Source organism: Myotis davidii, unplaced genomic scaffold, assembly GCF_000327345.1.
Source record: "Myotis davidii unplaced genomic scaffold, ASM32734v1 scaffold2126, whole genome shotgun sequence".
Classification (NCBI taxonomy): domain Eukaryota; kingdom Metazoa; phylum Chordata; class Mammalia; order Chiroptera; family Vespertilionidae; genus Myotis; species Myotis davidii.
This window is the reverse complement of record NW_006296543.1, coordinates 172,052-189,372: the sequence shown is the minus strand read 5'-3', so window position 1 is coordinate 189,372 and position 17,321 is coordinate 172,052. Positions and strand designations below refer to the sequence as shown.

The 17,321-nt window shown below is 51.1% G+C and overlaps 1 protein-coding gene across 4 annotated transcripts in view; it reads right to left on the bottom strand.

Annotated features, from left to right (window-relative positions):
- Positions 1–17,321, bottom strand: part of LINGO1 (leucine rich repeat and Ig domain containing 1) — a 192,776-nt gene that overhangs the window by 18,397 nt on the left and 157,058 nt on the right. The window contains exon 1 of one of the 4 annotated variants that reach the window (XM_006772015.2): positions 1,411–1,687. The exons of 2 other annotated variants lie outside the window; for them this stretch is intronic. The gene's annotated coding sequence lies outside the window, so the exon portion shown is untranslated. Of the gene's footprint in view, positions 1–791; positions 876–1,410; positions 1,688–17,321 lie in introns of those variants that run through there. One more of the 4 variants, XM_006772017.2, reaches the window with a different exon arrangement.

Genomic DNA, 17,321 nt, shown 5'->3' with positions numbered 1-17,321 from the left:
CGTGGGGAGGGAAGGCGAGGAGCGAGCTTGGGAGGGAGGGGTCCAAGGGAGGGAGGCAGCGTGTGAGCGGCAGGAGCCAGGCGGGGGAGGAGAAGGCGCGGCCGCACCACCAAGGAAGGGGGAGGTGAGGAGGGGGGGCTCGTCTCCTTTTCGCGAAGTGGGCGGGAGCAAGCAGCGCCCCAGCGCTGCTCTGCACCCATAGAACGGCGAAACTGGCCAGGGGCGCGCCCGCCTCTCGTGGGAGCTGGCGCCCGGGTGTCCAGCCTTGCACATGGCGCGCCCCTCCGAGTCCGGGCTCAGGGCCAATCACTGGCCAACGTGACCCTCCCTCTTGTGTTCGCTCACCCTCTTGTGTGGCCGTGTACGTGTGCATATGAACCTGAGTGACATGTAGAGTCACGGCACACTGCCGTGTGAACGGACACACGTACGGCAAGGGGCAAAGCTCTCCACCCGGTCAGGGTGGTTTGGTCCAGAATCTTTGTCCTACGCCTTCCCCCCTCTTCTCGGAAATGTCTTCGAGTCGCTGGAAGGTCCACAGGCTCGTGTCCTAGGGGGTCAGGGGGAAGCCCCAGGGGGACTTCGAGGAAGGCGCGCTTGCTTAGTGGCTTTAACCCAAACCAGATCTTGCTCCCTCCTCCCCTTTGTAGCCCATTCCCGCCCAGCCTGGTTTCCTGTCCAGCAGAGGGAGCAGGCCACTCTGTAAGACTCTGGCCACAGATACTGCACCCAGCGACTAGGAGAGGGCAGCATAGAGCTTCCGCCTGGGCTCGGTGGGCCCCCTTCTGTACCCTTACAAAGATCCAGGAAGTCCTGGGGTGCGGCCACGTACTCGGATAGGACCAAGGAATGGAACCTCTCCTCAGACATCCAGATCCTCCTTGACCAGCAGATACAGATAATTGGCTGGCAGGGGTGTCCTGGTAAATAGAGCATGCTTAGTGGGCTAAGACCCTTGGGACCTCACCTCCTTCCACTGTACATTCCCTTCCATCTCCTTGAAGCCAGCACTTTAACACTAAGCTAGTTTGATTAGGATAACTACTAATGCTGATACTCGCCCCTTCTCCACAGTTGGGAGTGCATTCCTTTATCACACTAGTGCTCCTGACACCTTGGGCCCACAGGAGTAGGGGTTATGACAGGCAGAGAAGCTGAGGCTGTGTGGAGGAGACTGACCCAAGGCCTCTGAGGCTTCAGACAGACCCGAGATCCTGTTCCCAATGCCTCTACCCAGCCCCTCCCATGGAGCATGCCTGACATTCATTGCAGATAACCTGGCTGGCACAGTGAGGCCACCAGTCTCACCCCCATCCCCAGCACAATCTTGCTTCTCCACTGTTCAGCCTCACACACGCAGCCCAAAGTGTTGCACAGACATTTTGTTCCAGCTGAACAGATTCTGCATACCTCTCAGTCTCACTGCCACACCACAGCTAGGGATAGTCTTGCCTGGAGAACCATCTCCTGTCTTCCATGTCTGTGTCCATCCTCATCCTAGGTTTGGCTGGAGCCCCCCTCCTAGCAGAAACCGATGCTGTGCTGCTGTGCCCTCTGCATTCACCCTCCAACAATCCCGGGAGGAGATGCTGTTCCCCTGCGACAGAGTCAAGGAATCCCAAGCTCAGAGAGATTACTGACTTGCCTGTGGTCACACAGCTCCTAATACGCCTGGAAAGAGAATTTGAATCACCTTCTGGGCTGAGAAAACCAGTAGGCGGCAGGCTTGGCTGAGGGAACTTATATGTGGGAGGGGAAGAGAACCTGTACAGAAGTCCTCCTCCCTTCAAGAGCCCAGCGAAGGCGGCTCCTGGCCCCTCAACTCTGCTGCCTGAACCCCAACACAGGCTCCTGGCTCCCCCTTCCAGGCTATTTGTGAGTTACCCATGTGCTCCCAACTCCCGCACCGCCTCCTCCCACCAGACCAGCAAGAATAGACACGCTCATGCACCAGGATGAAGGTCCCACTAGATGTGAGCGAGAGCAGACCTGCAGGGGCTGGCAGCAGGGAGGGAAGGCGACGGCGGGGGCTATTCCTGGTGTGGCGTCTAACTCTGGAACAGCACAGCCTTGGCCTGTCTCCACCCCCGACTCACCTGCTCCCTGCCTCATTATCTTGTCAGAGAAGTGGGAGCATGCCTAGTGTCCCCCAGCTAGCCCCCAGATGCTGCCTGAGGAAGTTGGCATCCCGGGGTAGGGTTCTCTGGGGCCCAAAATGACCCTTTCAGGGGCGACAGCAGAGCTGTGTCTGGGAGGAATTGCCCTACAGTCTTAGTTCTACATTGCTAACAGTATCCAAGCCATTTCCCTTCCCTGTTTCTTCAAAAGAAATGACCTGTACCAGCATCCCCGGTCTTATTTCACCAGTGGAAATAATGGGAAGGGGAAGGCTTTAGGGGGAAGAACTTGAAGAAAAGGCCTTTTTGAGGATCCAACCTGGGCTTGGTGAGAGTGCAGGTTCCTGACCTTGTCATCAGAGACCCCATAAAAGGGAGGCCTGTTACTGGGCTCTCACCCAGTCAGAGTCTCTACATGAGCTGCAGAACAGTCTGGAGAGCAGCCCCCAACCTGCCAGGGGTCCTAGGGCTATGGGGACATATGGGAGTGTCAGTGAAGACACAACCAGGGAAAAATACTCAGGCGCTACCATTGAAGGTTCACCCACACCTCCCAGCCTTTGTTCTCACTGGCCCACCTGTTTGGCATGCCCTCTCCTTGTCTCCACCTGTGCTTTGAGACCAAAACTAAGACTGTTCTATTCCTGTCTTCTCTCCCTGGACTGAAATGGCCTCAGAGACAAGGCTCCAGTCTCATCCCTCTCTGTCCTCAGACTAGAAGTTCCCAATGGTAGGCCCAAGACAACATATTATATGGATGGGCACAGAGCAGATCCTGGCTTGGGAGTGAAAACTCAACAACTCCCAGTCAATCAAGAGCTGATAGATGTGAGAAAGAGCCAGCCTGCTGCAGTCTGAGCCCTCACAGCAGAGCAGAGAAGCTGGAATGGGTTTGCCAGGAAACTCTGGAGAGAGGACAGGGCCCTCTAACATTTATTCCTCCCCTATAGTAAGCCAGGCTCTGAACTATACTTTATGTACTTCTCACTTCAAGACTGGTACTTCTATCCCCATTGTACAGATGAAAAAAACTGATGCTCCCAGGGGACTGTTGAGTTGCTCAAGTTCACTCTGTGTGCAAGACGGCCAGCTGGGTTTTGCCTCTGATGTCAGAGCCCAAGCCCTCTTCTCCCTGACTCTGGGGGAGCTGAGGATGCAAGATGAGGATGGGTCCCCCAAGAGCACAGGAAGGAATGGGTGGCACACAGGCCTGTCTGTATGCCTGCTCTGTGCTGGTCCTGCCTCTTGCATCCCAGCAGCTTGTGGGGTTTTATACTAATGATTATTTCTGAAGGCACTTGAAATTAATGACAGCTCTAAAATGGCTGGGGCAGTGGAGTCACTGTTGAGACCTCTAATTAGCAAGAAAAACAAAGACCAGGAGTCCAGAAGGTGGGTGGGGGTTGGGCAAACAGCATGGGACGGGGATGGAATAAGAATGGGGGAGTGGGTTGGAGCCAGCATACAGCTGGAAGTGCCCATGTCCCACTTTATGCTGTAAATTTGATTCTGACCTCTTATTGACTTGCTATGTGACCAGGAGAGGGTCATTGCCCATCCTGGAGAAAGTTCTCCCAGTATGCAGTGAGGTGTTGGCTTGGGGGTCTCTAAGCACAGGTCTCTGTGGCCCTGTCTACACACTAGGGAGAGTGAGATGAGGCCTCCCACAGGGGCTCCTTGAATGACATCTGTGGCTTCAGCCTCTTAGGGACTCAGGGTCATTCCTGGAATCCTGGTCTTTGTTTTTCTTGCTAATAAGAGGTCTCAGCAGACTCCATTGCCCCAGCCATTTTAGAGAGGTGCCCAAGGACACAAAGGACAGCCCCCTCTTCCAGAAGCCTGTTCTAAGCACCAAAGTCTCCTGCTCTGAGCTGGTCTTTGTGTCCTTGGGCACCTCTCCAAGTCTTGGTTTCCTCCTCAGTAAGATGGGAATATCGGTAAAACCCATTCACAGGGTTAGTGTTAGGATCTCATTACTTAATATATATCCAGTACTTGATGCTGGGCCTGGCACATAGTAGGTTCTTGATAAATGCAGGTATTTTCGTGGTTATTATACTTACTGTTATGCTTGCTGTCTGCCCCTGAGCCTGTAGGCCCTCCTTATCCCACTTCTAGGAATATATCTCAAGAAACTAGAAACACCAATTAGAAAGGATATATACACCCCTATGTTCATAGCAGCACAATTCACCATAGCTAAGATTTGGAAACAGCCTAAGTAGATGAGTGGATTAAAAAACTGTGGTACATCTATACAATGAAATACTACACTGTGGTAAAAAAGAAGGAGTTCTTACCATTTGCAACAGCATGGATGGAACTGGAAAGCATTATGCTAAGTGAAATAAGCCAGTCAGAGAAAGATAAATATCACATGATCCCAGCATCCTTGCATCCCAGCAGCTTGTGGGGTTTTATACTTTTATGGAATATAATGAACAACATAAACTGATGAACAAAAACAGATCCAGAGACAGAGAAGCATCGATCAGACCGTCAAACCTCAGAGGGAAGGCAGGCGAGGGTGGGGATAAGGGGGAGAGATCAACCAAAGGACTTATATGCAAACATACAGGCCTAACCAATGCACACAGACAACAGGGGGGGTGAGGGTATGAATGGGGGGGAGATGGGGGTAATGTGGGGATAAGGACACATATGTAATAACTTAATCAATAAAAAATTAAAAATAAATAAATAAAGGTCCTGGCAGCATTCCCACTAGGAAAGGCCTTGACCGAGTTCTTCGTCCTTTGAGGATCAGGAACACCAGGAAGGCAGGGACTAATCTTGTGTTGCCTCCAGTTTCCACAGACAGCCCAGAGTCCTGATTCCAGAGGGTGTGATGTGTACAAATTAAAGTCGACTGAAATCCATTATTCAGAACAGACCAATGGGTTTCTCTGTGGAAGGGGCCAGGACGTGGGGGTCAGGAGTACTCTTAAATCCTCAACTCTCATGTCCCCTCATCTCAGGGTCTTGGTCACCCACACCTCCACTGGAAATATCCCAGTATCAGCAACATCTACTTATCTAGAAGCAACGTAGGCAGCAGCCTCCATTACTTGGAATCACACTAAGAACCATGGGAGTAAAAAGGCTCTGGGAGGCCCCAAGGCAGAAGCACCGGCCCCTGCTCAGCCTATTCACACACCCCTACTGAGCTGTGCACCTGGTTGCTGCATCCATAGTAGCTGAGAAGCAGGGAATTTGTCTGGGTCCAGGCAGGAAGGGGGCTTGTTAGCCCTTCCATCCAGAAGCCCATCTGGGAAATACCTGACATTTCTGTCTTTGCAGTTAGCTCTTCTTAGAACACAGGGAAGTGTACGCTCCATTACACACACACACACAGACACACACACACACACACACAAACACACACCACTGAAATAATTAAATTGAGGGCAAAACAAAAAAGCAAACACAAAAGGCAGTTTGTGTGAAGGGACCACTCCCTGGTCTGTGGGAATCTGGGCTCCAGGCTTGGCAGAAAATCTTCTTCCAAAGGTGTGGGCTCAGCTATCCACATGGCTCATGCCAGGGGGTACTTGCGCTAATGTGTGCAAACAGGCAGCATGATTAGCAAATCCATTTATTAAGTGCTTGTTGTGAGTTCTGTTGTGCAGGAAACTTGTTTATTAACTGAAGTTAGAACCCATTATTAACTTGTCAAAAGCGGTGTGGCAGCTCAGAAGATCTCCAACCTCAGGACCAAGCAGTCTTGAGTTCCAGTCCTGGCTCTATATCTAACCTTGTGACCCTAGGTAAGTCACTTCACCTCTCTGAGCCCTGTAATAGGCAGCCCCTAAGATGACCCCAGATAGTGCCTGCCTTATGGTGTTCTGTCCTCCCCACTACATGTGCAATCCCCTACCCTCAAGTGTGGCCTGGACTAATTGGCTCATTTATGGCAGAAGTAATACCACTTCTGATATGAGTTTACAAAAAGACCGCGGCTTCCATCTTTGGTGCCCTCATTCCATTACATGCTTGTTCTCTATGACAGAGGCCAATTGCCATGTGAATAGCTGCTCTGTTGAGAAGCCTGCATGGAAAGAAACTGATATCTCTAACTAACACCTCACAAGGAACTGAGACCTGCCAATAGCCACACGCGCAGGCTTGGATGCAGACCTTCCTCAAGTCCAGCCTTGAGATGACTGATACTCTGGCTGACACCTTGACTGCACCTTTGTGAAAGGCCTTGAGCCAGACATACCCAGCTAAGCCTCACCTGACCCACAGAAACTCTAAGATAATAAATATTTGTTGTTTTAAGCCACTGAGTTTTGGGGTGATTTGTTACAAAGAAATTGATAACTAATACCTGCTCCATCTGTAAAATGAGCATAAAAACTCCTTCCTCCCAATAGGACTGGGCATTGAGACAATGCAGGCAAAGTACCTGCTGCCAGCCTGGGTGAGAAATGACAGAGCAACTAGGTGCTTATCCAGTAGAGTTGAAAAGATACACAACTGTGACCCAACAACTCCCTCCTGGGTATATAACCTGGAGAGATACGCCTATGGAAGCAAGTACAGGAACACTCACTGGGTGCCATTGTTGGGAGAAGGCATGAACAGAATGTGTCACAATCACACAGTGGAATATTATGCAACACTGAAAACAGATACGCTGGAGTTACCTGCATCATTGTGGGTTACCCCACAAACACAAAGTGGATGAAAACACCCATGACATGTATAAGATAGTACCATTTACATAAGGTTTAAAAACAAACCCTAGACTGTGTATGGCCACCTACATATAAAGGAAAAATATAAAAACATGCATGGGAATGATCAACACCAGTGTTGCCTCTGGGGAGAGAAGAAACGGATGTAGTAGAGTTGGGCCTATCCCAAACCCTACACTCTGAAATGTTCACCATGAGCAGGCACAGTAGTTCTCACTCATTTAATTCTTTCAGAAACCACATGGGGTCCATTCAATTATTATATCTTCTTACAGAGGAAGAAATGGAGGCTCAGGGACTCCAGGGAGATATTCCTGGGCTTTCAAGTCCAGTGGGAGGACAGGGCTTGATTCCTCAATTTGTCACTAACTAGGAGAGGCCATATTATCTCCCTGGCCTTGGTCTATTCTTCTGTAGAACAGGAGAGACTTGCCCCCTTCTCCCTTCGTAGGTGTAGATTGAGATGCTTGGAAAGTCTGTGTAAATCAATCTGAAATATTTTCAGAGGCCCCCATGAGCCAAGCCTGGAGCAAGCTACATAGGAGGGGAGACTAAAAACAAAAAGGTATAGACAAGAGAAGGTGTGAATTAGAAGATGATTCAATTCAACACAATTCAGTTCAATTTTACCTCAATTTAGTTCACGGACAAACAATGGTTAAGGTTAAGGAATATTGCTTGAGCACCCACAACATAATGGACCCTGTATTTGGTGCTTTTATCATTTATCTCACATAAGCCTCAACCACAACCCAGTAAAGTAGGAACTGTTATTATCCCCAAATCCCCAAATGAGGAAAATAGGATCAGGTAAAGTAAGCTACTTCCCCAGGTCACACAGCAGAGCTGAGATAGTCTCTCCCTCCATCCTACCCTGCCCTCTGTTTTATGCTGGGGGCATAGATGGAGGGCCCAGGCCTTGCTGCACTCTGGGGGCCCCAGCCCAGAGCAAGAAGGTCTTGTGGAGTTGGGAGGAAAGGGAGATGTGTGTGGCTGCAGTAGTCAGGAAAGGTTTCCTGGAAGAGGAGGTGGGACCAGGGCTTCAGTGGGCTCACTAGTGGTGAAGCAGGTGGAGGCATCCCTCCATCTACATCTATCCATTAATTCACTCAACAAACACTACAGCTTTCTCTGTGCCCCAGATAGGCCTGATCTAGTAGGAAGGTTCAATGCAACATGATCCAGGCTGAGGCAAGGAAAGCATTGGGAGTCATGCATAAACAGGGCAGGCACTGGGGAGTCATGATAGATAACCAGGAGGTAGGAAAGGTGACAATGGCTAAGCTGAAATCCAAAGGGTGAGCAGGAGTCAACCAGCTGTACAGTGGGGCATGGTGCTCTGAGCAGAGAAAACAGCAGGTGCAAAGGCCTGGCCTAGAATGGTGGGGAAAGGCAACTGGCCTGAGTGGTTTCAGCTCAGCTGAGGGGGGAAGGGGCTGAGGCTGCCACCCTCTCCCTCTCAGGTAGAGTGTCTGCTTGCTGTGTTCTCTAGCCAGCTAGGTCCCCAGACCAGCACAGCCCTGTTAGGCAGGTTGCGCTCTCTCCAAAGGGATTAAGAGCAGGGGAATTTGAACCATAATAGTGTATGTAATTATGTACAAAAATGAAGGAGAGCTCCTTAGTAATTGATGGTGGAAGAAAGTAAATATCAGCAGAGGCTTCCAGCTGCATCACCCCATTCCATCTGGCTGGGACTGAGGGCAGCTGCCTAGTCACTAATATGCCTATAAATTATTGGAATTATAAGATGAACCATACACAACTTGTTAGACAAGTCTAACAAAGGGCAGTCAGTGCCTGGCATTGTATGGACTTGCCCACACCCTCCCAGATTGCAGAGGAAGATGAATGAAGATTGGGTGTGAAGAGAGGCTGAAATCTGGCTGCCCCACTCCCTGCCCGCTCTTCTGACCCACTGTGGAGTCAGGGGGTGGTGGGAGAGAGAGGAGGTCCACATAAAGAGCCAACCCAGGCTGTGAGATCCCCATCACTGTGGTGTGCAAGCAGGTGCTGGACAGACCTGCCACAGAGGATGCTAAGGGGGCCTGAAGAACTCTGAGGTTCTGCGCAGCCTGATTTGCTGAGGCAGGTTGGGGTCCTGGAAAGAACTGGATACTAGAGCCAGACACATAGGTGCACATCCCAGGAAGCCTCTTGCTGGCTGTGTGACCTTGGGCATGTCACCTACCTCTGAGTCGCTTTCCATTCACACTATCTGGGGAGTGTGGAGATGGTCAGGAGCGAGCATACAGGTATGATATTCCTGGTGCACAGTAGGGCACTCCTCCTTCTCTCATCCACCCCAATCTTACAGGGCTCCAAATTAGATCAGGCCTAATGAGGCTTCCCTCCACCAGGCTCTAGATGCCCCATTCCTGTTTATACTTCATTAAAGCCTAAGTCCAGGCCATGAGTAAGAAGGGAGGAGCAGCTGAGGAAGGGAAGGTGTCTGCTGCCAGTGCTTGGCCCACTCTAGGCTCCACCACACACAGGGCACCCCCATCCCTAGGGAGCAGAGAAGAAAGATGAAGGCAGGGATCTAGAGCCAGAGCTACCACCACAGAGAGGCTTTGGAATGAGGGGGTGTGGGGGAGAGTAGGAGTGGTGGCTGGAAATAATATTATTTTGGCTCCTTGATGGTGGAGAGCTTGAACTCCACTATTTCTCAAATTTGGGGTCTGCAGTCTCTCGGATGCAGCCTGATTTGGGCACTTGAATATCCCTGGTGTGCTCAGCTCTGGCAAGGGCATAGGGAAGGTGCCCTCACTGCAACCTGGCCCTAGAAAAGCAGTCAGATCACCCTGCATAACCCTCCCAAGGGCACACAGGGAGCAGGGCTGGGCTCATCACTTGGGCTTTGGGCAGCAGATAGGCTCTTGTCCCCAGTCCCCAAATACCCTCAAGAGAGCATTAGTTCTCTCAGTAGTTTCCTTCTCCCAAAAGAAGGGAATCCTGAAAGTTCTTATCAGCTATACTTAGGGCTTAGGCTCTCCTCCAGGGGTTTTCTCTGCACCCCTTTATCTTATCTTGTGCAGCCTTGGTCTGTCCCACTATGGCCTGTTTTGCAGATACACAGAGAAGCATTGCAGCTGCCCAAGTCAGAGTTGAGGCCTGGAGCCTGGGCCTCCTACCTTTCCCCACACCAGCTGAACTCAGCCCCAGGAGGAGGTGGGGGAGATTATGGCATCACAATTGGTGCTCAGCATCATGTTGTGACAGCCACTGTGGTGTGGTGTTCCCAGGAGCTCTTTTGCTGCATGAGAACTCCCAGCCATTGGCACGTCCTGTCTGGCACCTGCCCAGTGGGCTGGGGGCAGCTGGCAGCAGGTGCCTACAGTGATAGCCAGGTAGCCTGGTCTGAGAGGGATGGAGGCATCTTCAAGGGACAACTCCTGGGACTAGGTGCTCATTCTGAGCCCTAAGGACATCTTTGCCCAGGATCACATAGGTCATATGTGGGGAAGTTGAAAGGTGTCTGTCTGGTTTCAAAGTCTGCACCAAACTGAATGGGGGAGCATGCAGAATGCGCCCCCAGCTGCTACAAAGAACTTGGCAGGGTGCTTACTTTTGGGGGTGGGCTGGGCAGGTCAGACCACAGCCCCTCATGACTCTCACAGATCAGCATCAGCCCCACCCTGATAGTCTCTTCCAATGCATGATGGAAAAGATAAATGAAAAGGTAATCCCTCTCTCTCTCTCTCTCTCTCTCTCTCTCTCTCTCTCTCTCTCACACACACACACACACACACACACACACTCCCCATCTCTCTAGCTGACTCTCCCCTCTTCTCAGAGGATCAGGGGAGAGAAAGGCAGACCTGACTCTCAGCTAGTGACAGGTGAACCTGACCAGGTCCCCTGAGTGATGCTGAGGGCTGAGAAGGAATGGGGCACAGAAAGGCTACCTGGCTGAACCAGGTAGGAGAGAAGGCCCCTAGGGGTAGGACCGGAGGTTATGGCAATCCTCAAAGGCAAGGAAGGCGCCCTTTCCCCCTTATCTAGGTCAGGTCTTTATAAGGACTGCTGGAACCATCAACAATAGGTTGCACCGAGGGAAGAGAGGCTCATGGGATGTGTGGAAGGTGGTATATAGGGAGGGAAGCCCTTGAGTATCTCCAGGGTCTCTTTTGGCTATGTGGCTCTAGATGCCCCATTCCTGCCATTCTTGGGTGTGCCACCCCACCAGTCATAGCCTGAGGGTCAGGGAAGAGGAGGTATAGAAGGTGGCCTTCCCCAAGCTCTATGGGATAGTGTTTACACCCAGAGAGGAGCCACAACTCAGGCCCAGAGATAGTAAGCCAAGGGGAAATCTCAGGTAGGGATGCAAGAAACCAGGGCATCCTTCCTGAGAGTCTGTACCAGCCCCCAGCAGAATGCTTGGGCTCTTTGCCCTCCTACCTCGTCCCCCTCTACTATGGGATTGGATAGGGGGATGATATGTCTGCAAACAGGAAAATGGGTGGGTGCGATGAGTGGGAAAACCTTCTGGAATATGGACGCCTCTGAGCAGAGCACTTGGGCAAGTCCTTTCCCTAATCCAAAAAGTCATGAGGATTTCGTGACATAATCCATTCAGGGCCTTGGGCACTGAATGGTCAGCCCTCAAGAGAGTGACCACTGTGGTAGAGTCTAGTTGGTGCAGTAGTGTCTGCTTTGTGTATGTATTAGTTTGTTGTGTTAGTGGTTATTAAAAATACTAGTTGCCCGTGCACAAATTCATGCACATTGAAGGGAAATTAATTAGAAGAAATATTTTAATATCACTATTCACCCTTGCTCTATAATAAAAGTGTCAACCAAATTCACGATCGACAATGACAGATTTAAACACAGGCATGCAATTGGCACCAGCGAGAGCTTAATATATATCGTGCATGTGCAAGTCAATGTTTAATTTTAAATTGCCAGTGTGCATCATATGTACCAGCTGGTCGGTCAGTCAGATGGTTGGACGGATGGACAGTTGGTCACTTTTATATATATATAGAAAATATAATTGTGTTGTGTGGCAGATCTATGGTGAGTGTATCACTGTTAAACAGGAGGTGTCATCTCTGTTGTGTGTGTCAGAGTTAAGCTTCCTGAGCAGGACTTTTCTGAGTTTCCCACATTCTCCAAGGCTTCTCGCCACAGTCAGAAAACCCAAGTCCCCTTTTAGGGCTTCCTGGCTGTGCTGGGGAAGAGCAGCACCTGTGGTCTGTATCTGGGCAATGCCAGCTCTCTCTGTCCCTTCTCTGCCCACATTATCCTGGAAGCCTGCAACTGGCTACCAGAAGCTGGAGGCCAGATAGATGAGGGGATGCTCTGTTTCTGGGGGTCCCAAGGGCAGACCTGAGCATCTACCTGCTCCTTCTGGGCCCTCCACCTGCTTGAGGCATTTCTGTTACCTGGGAAATGAGGGTGCTGTTGGTGGAAGTGTGAGTGACACCAGGAGGGCAAGAGAGAACCAGCACATGTACCTGAGATGACAGGAAATGAGCCAGTCTGAGCTCAGGGCAGGCTAAGCTCTAACTGACTTCTCACCGGCCACTCCTAAAGCTGATGAACACAGCGCTGGGCTGGCTCCTTCAATCCCTCCAGCAACATGTGCAGAAGGGGCTGCTGTGCCCATTTCACAGATGAAAAACTAAAGCTCAGGAAAGGGAGATGACTTGTCCTAGTAAAGCCAGGACCAGTGGCCCTGGTGACATTCACCAAGTTTTAGGGTTGGATAGAGGACCCCTCTTCACTGGATAAAGGATGTGGCTCAGGCTGGCTTCCCACTGTGGAATGATCTGGAAAGTCTCAGACAATGGGAGGGCCCCCACACTCTCAAACCAAAACATGGGCACGATATACTCAGATGCAGTGTTCATATCACCTGCTGGGGCATGAAAACAAGCCACAAACTCCTGCACTGTCATAATGGCTCATAGGGCAAGTAGGGAGAGGGCCCTGGTGTGTCCTCCAGAAATTTCCTAGTGCACACCCAGACACTCCTCCTCCCAGGACTGGCCTGTCTGGGAGCCTTCATCCTTCCCCAAAGAGAACAGGGTCAAAAAGACCACCCAGTCCCTCTCCAAATCAGGGGCAGAGTTTTCTGGGAGGAGGCGGCCCTGGCTAGCCAGCTTGCAAAGACTTCACACATCACAGCTCATGATGCAGGGGTCAGGGAGGACCCCCAGGGTACACAATGGGTTGGGGAGAAAGGGGAGCTGACCTTGAGGCCTGCTCCTTCTCACTATCTCTCCCTAGAGCGGCCCAAGCAGCAGGCAGAGGGGTGGACCTCATCACCACTCATCCTTCCAGTGCCCAGCTCTCTCTCCACTCTAAAACTTGGCAGGGCCATTTTCACATTAGTTAACAAGTTAGGGTAGGAGGTGCTTACACATCTCATGGCTAAGATAAATGCCAGCAATGTCTGAAGTGTGAGAAGCACCATGAACAAATGAAGGCAAGTTGGTCCCTGCAGGCCCTTAGTTACAGGCCTGCGCTCACTTTGTACCCACACATGTTTTACTGGTCCCACTGGAGAGCTGACTCCAAACCCACTTTAGAATGGCTGGCAGCCTTTCCTTAAGCCATCATTTAGCTCTGAACTGAAGAACAGAGAAGCAGTTAAACACCTTATTGATAATTCTCCCCTTGTGGTGGACATTAGCCAGCCTCACTCAGGTGTGGAAGAGGAGACAGCCCAGGAGCATAAGATCCCAAGTGGTTCTCAGACACATACGCTGCCTGGGGGTGCCAGGAAACCCCAGAAGAGCCTCATCTTAGTTGGCAGTCAGGGTGAGTCCAGTGAACAAGTGAGTGTATGAGCAGGCCTCAGTTTCCCTATCTACAAATTGGGACAGCACTGCCTATATTGCCTGCTTCATGCATGGGCCAGCAACATGAGAAGGGTGGTGAAGGGTCTCCTGCATGAGCCTGGTGGGGGTGTGATTGGGACAGGCATACCTATGGCCTCCATAGTTAACAAGCTGGGGGAAAGGGGTGACTGTATATCTCATGGCTAAGATAAATGCCAGCGACGTCTGAAGTGTGAGAAGCATCATGAACAAATGCTTGTTCCTACTTGTCAGGGGAGTGTGGCCCCACCCAAACACAGCTCCCCTCGCACACCACCACACACCATCCTGCAGGAAGACCTGGGCAGGCACATGGATACACTGCCCACCATGAGCACGCATGCTAGCACACTCTGGTTCTGTCCCCAGAAGGAATCCTGCTTCCCAGCTCCCTGCTGTCATGGCAACCAAGAGAGCTGATTGGAGTGGGGGCAGAAAGTGGTGAGGGGACCAGGCTGTAACTCATAATTCATCCAGAGGCCAAGTTTTCCTTTCCTCTTCTTTGTGCCCCAAATGTAGTCACAAATCTATGAGCAGGAGGGGCATGGCAGGAACCTGGGGTTTCTCCACTTCCAAGAGGGCCAGAGTAGAGGCTAATCAGCTCTCCCTCTTGGGAGCAGCTGTGGCAGAGCATAAACACACATTCAGGGCCAGCCCCTGGCCCAGACTCTCCCCTGGCTGAGTCTGCGTGATATTATCCCAAATCCATTCTCACGGCCTGAAATTACAGCATGAGAGCTTTCCTCCATGTGCCTCTGAGGCACCTCTGTCTCCATAAGTGACTGAGCTGGAATTAGCTGACAGCCAGGGAGGGCATGCTCATCTAAACTGGGCCCAGAAGGAGGCAGCCCTGCCACAGACCCGGGGGGGGGTGGGCGGGGGAGGGAGTAAATGTCTAACTCCAGGACCTCCTATAATCTAGGTGATAACTTGTTTCATACTCGCAACAACTCTATGAGGAAGGTTCTGTTAGCTTCCCCATTTTACAGATGATAAAACAGAGGCACGGAGAAGCACAGTACCTTACCCAAGATCGTAGAGAAGTGACAAAGCTGGAACCAGCACCCAGGGTACACTCTAGCTGAAGAGTGTAGAGGCCTGAAGAGGACTTCAGGCTGGGTGGCTATGTGGTCTGGGACTTAGAACTCATTGCTCTAAGCAGGGAGGGCAGTTTCCTAGTGGGAGTTTAGAGGTAGGTGAGTGGCCTGCTGAGAACCCAAGGCCCCCAGAGGCTCTCAAACCTGGCCCTGCTATGGCACCAAGAGGTGTCCTGTCCCTGACCAAAGGCACGAGGAAGCCAGATCTTAAATGGCCCCAGCCCATCTGCCAGAGCACGGACCAGGGAAAGGCAGGCCCACTATGATCAGAGCAGGAAGGGAGGAGAGACAAGCCCCGGAGGTTGGGAGGAAATCTCAGGGGTCTCCGTGGAGGAGGCAGTTTTGCAAGAAAGGTAGGATCCTTCCATGGAGAGAGGGGGACAGACATTTTAGGAGGAAGGAACAGCCTGTGCGAAGGTGCAGAGGATGGACAAAATGGGGTCTGTACAGGCCCATGGAGTGGCCACAAGTGCCTATCTTGGGGACCAGAATCAGAATACAGTCAGAGGCCAAACAGGAGCCTGGAAATTCCTTTTCAAGGTCTCCCTCCCCAGCTGAGATGCCACCATTTCTAAAAGGCCAAGGGCCCAAAAGCCTCCCTGATATTAAGCAGGAAGATTTACAGATACAATAGCAACTTTAAAGATCACAGATGACACTGCTTTTGAGCCCAGGTTCAAGTGGGCATGCAGTGGCTGGCAGCTCAGAGCAGGTCAAAGGTAGCCTTGCTGAATGCTGTTCCAGGTAGCTAGAAAGGCCCTGACAAAACCTTGGCCCACTCTCTGCTGCCCTGCTCCATGCCTGCCTCTCTCTTCCCTGTCTATTTTGCTCTTCTCTTCCTCCCCTCTCTCCCTTCTTTCCTTGTGTCTTTCTATTATTGTTCCTTTATTTTATTTTCAGCCCTCAGCACTTTTCCTGAAAGAGAACAGCTGGGCTGCTGGAATCACAGAGGGATATTTTTTTGACTACTTCGCAGATTCCCCACCTCGATGAAAACTGATGCCACCTTTGCTAACAGATGGACGGACAGACGGTGAGATATTTATTTCCCTGCCTCCTTTTTTCCTCCCTGTTTCTAGGCTCTGTTCTGAGGTATCTAGGAAGACAAGGCAATGGGATGGCAGAGGGGATGGTAAGTGGGAAGAACTTTGGGGTCCTCAGGAGCATTATAACCCCATTTTACAGAAGAGGAAACTGAGCCCCAAGATCACCCAGATATAATTATAGTTATGATATTAACATTAACCATACTGCTAGCATTTAAGGAGTATTTGGCTGCATGGTAGGCACTGGGCCAGACAATTTAATGCAATGAACCTATAGGCAGATGCATTATTGGCCCCATATTACTGAGGCTCAAAGAAGGACAGTCACTAGCCTAAGGTCACACAGCTGATCAGGCAGAGTTGGAATGTCCATGCAACCATGCACATGGCCACTCTAGCAGCAGCCCCCTCCCCACCCCAGTTCTCTGTACAGTGGGAGAACCAAGATTTGAATCCACATTTGTCTACATTCTCATTCTAAAACTGTTGATTGAAGTTCTAACACAGGATGACCTATCCTGAACCTAACCCCAATCTGATTCTGAGGCCAGTGGTTACAGAACTCAGGCCAAGTCTAGCTCAGTCTCTGACCTGCCCTGTCTGGGCCTCAGAGACTCTGCTAAGAAAGGGAAAGATTAGACAGGTTGAGCCCTAAGTAGCAACAAATGAAGTGCCCCCTTCCCAAGGGTCACCCTTTGCTCACCCCATTCAACAGAGCTGGAGACTTCAGGCAGGCCCTTGCTCTTCTGGGACCCCAGTCTGCTCCCTAATGTCAGAGGTCCCGAGGTGCGAACAACGGAAACTCAAGCCTAGGCCTCAAACCTGCTGTTTCACATGCTAGTGGTCCCAGAAATCCTACAGACACACACCCCAGAGCACCCATGTAAGGCCAGGAGGCTCTGCATGTGTTATTGTGGGTTTTGATCTCTGTGCCCCCAAATTCAAACTTCAGTTAGTGCCTTTAAGACACATTCAAGGAATTAGCCTCAATAGTTGAGGGAGATCAGCTGGATGGGATGTAGGTGCAGTACAGGACAGCCCTTGTAGTATCTGCAAACCCAGAACCTTCCTTGGTTGACAATGGAAAAATGTGTTTTAGTAGCAGCACAGCTTCAGGTCAGTGGGATGTTCCAGGCTAATTTGTAGCCTGTGTAAATGTTCATGAATTCAAAGTAAACATGGTGGGTGGTGATGCCTGTGTTGTGTTTGGTGAGACAGAGGACTTTATAAAAAATAGTAGAGGCCTGGTGCATGAAATTCGTGCACTGGAGGAGGGGTCCTTGAACCTGGCCTGCCCCTTCTCACAATCTGGGAGCCCTAAGGGGATGTCCTACTGATAAGCCACAGTCTGGCCTCCCTCTGCAGGAGGTGACTGGCTGATCAGGGGAAGGCACCACCCCCATCACACCTCTGCTGCTGCCACTGCCAGCCATGAGGCTGCCTGAGCCTTGCCCAGCCCTCATTGCCTGAGCCTTGGGCCCTTCCAGTGGCAGCAGCCATCAGGAGCACTCACAGCCGCTGCTGCCATGTGGGG